Here is a 2,235-nt window from a genome sequence, read left to right on the forward strand (position 1 = left end):
GTAGGTGCTGTCAGTCCCAGGTATCATACATTAACCCCTTCCTAAGCAAAGAGATGAGCAAATGACCCAGGCCTGGCCAATCACATGACCCTAGCCCCTAGGCCGGGGATCCCCAACCTCTGGGATCTAATGCCTGATGATCTGAGGTGGAGCTGATGTAATAATAAAATGCACAGTAAACGTAATGCACCTGAATCATCTCCAAACCACCCCCCTACCCTGGTCCGTGGAAAAATTGTCTTCCACAAAGTCAGTCCCCTAGTGCCAAAAAGGTTAGGGACTGCTGCCCTAGGCCATAGAGACTGGGCACAGGATCCAAGCTGAGCCAATCTGATTCCCCTGGAGACAGGAACACTATGAGGGAAAGACTTCCTCTGCCTTTGTTATCATGTGGCCTGGCAGAATGCCTGCAGTCACGGTGTCTGTGTTCTCAAGTGTAAAAATAATCAGCCAACATTTCTAGAAGGCTTTTTATGTGTCAGGCCCTGTCCTAAGCTTGCCGCAGGTATTTAAGTCATTTTCACAGCACCCCTAGGGGGCAGTTGCTATTATTAACTTCTATTTTATACACCAGGAGACTGAGGCCTTGAGAGGTTAAGAACTCCGCTCCAGGGGAGAAGCCAGATCCCAAGAGTTCATGAAAGTGAAGTCGCTCAGTCGTGTCCGACTCTTTGTGACCCCGTGGACTGTAGCCCACCAGTCTCCTCCATCCATGGGATTTTCCAGGCAAGAATACTGGAGTGGGTTTCCATTGCCTTCTCCAGGTGATCTTCCCAACCCAGGGATTGAACCCAGGTCTCACTGCATTGCAGGCAGACGCTTTAACCTCTGAGCCTCCAGGGAAGCTCATACTCTCTGATTTAAGTTCATACGCTCTGATTTAAAGCAAAAGTGGGCAAACTATCAGTACCACTGTGGACCAAATTGTATCTACTGCCCATCTTTGTATGGCCCATGAGCTAAGATGGTTTCACACTTCTAAACACAATGAGACTAAAACAATGGTATCTCATGACACAGCAAAAATGTTGCGGAACTCAAGTTTCGGTATCCATAAATAGCTTTATTTGAACACTGCCAAGCTCATTCATTCACGTGTTGTCTGTGGTCACTTTCACACGGACAAGGTCAGAGTTACTTGGGACAGAGACTGGGTGGCTTCTTAAGTCTAAAATATTTACTAACTGGCCCTTTTTGGAAAGTTTGCTGACCTCTGATTTAAAGTTCAAAAATGGGTAAAAGTGTTCTATGGTGTGAGGAGTAGGGTAGTGATTATTGAGAGGAGAGGGGAGCAAGGACTAGGAAGGGACTCAAGGGGGCTTTCTGGGGGCTGGGGATGTTCTATGTCATCACCTGGGAGATGGCTGCATGGATGGGATCCGTTTGTTTTTGTACATTTATGATGAGGGTACTTTTCTGAATGTAACGTATCAACACATCAGTAAAAGGTTAAAGTTCAAAATTTGCTCAAGATTACAGATTTAAAAAATTGAGAAATCCCCGATGGGAGAAACCCAATTACCACAGTCCAGCTAGACCCCTCCTGGACTACTCAGTTTCATGACCTGGCAATTGCTTCTTATTGTTTCTGCTGGATGAAATTAGGTTTCTGTCTTTTGTAATGCAGAACGCTCATACCTCATCCACCAGATCTCTATAGTGTCATCACTCCACTTCTCTGAAAACTTTCCTTGCCCTATTTCAACCCTATGGTTCAAATGAGGCTTCCATGTTTTTAATGATTCCATCTTCCTGGCCACAATCATTGGTCCAGGACTGGTCGGCAAATAAGTAGAACTAGCCAATCACAGTAGACCAACCAACAGTCCAAGTTGATTGATTTGCAGATGGGCCAATCATAGCCCTTCTCTGGGATTTTTGGGCTTGGGGTTCAAGCTGCCGGGTGCCATCCTTCTATTGAGTGGAGACTACTGTTCCCAGAGGAAAATGCTGGCTTGCAGAAGATCAGAGAAGGTATGGAATACCTTGATTGCCCTCAAACCCTTGGTTCATGGGTCCTGAAAGCCAGAGGGGACAACTGCCTTTCCTTGTTTGGGTATGTCGGCCAACTGGGTACTCCTTTGGTTTAAGTTAGAGCTAGCTTGGTTTCTATCAAGCTTAAAGACCAATTAAGACCTAATAATGGTCTCTCATCACAAACACTAATACACGCACACATACTTATAGACACACTCAATCTATGGATACGCCCATACACAGACCCTGAAACTCCAC

The sequence above is a fragment of the Capra hircus genome, chromosome 18 (genome assembly GCF_001704415.2).
Source record: "Capra hircus breed San Clemente chromosome 18, ASM170441v1, whole genome shotgun sequence".
Classification (NCBI taxonomy): domain Eukaryota; kingdom Metazoa; phylum Chordata; class Mammalia; order Artiodactyla; family Bovidae; genus Capra; species Capra hircus.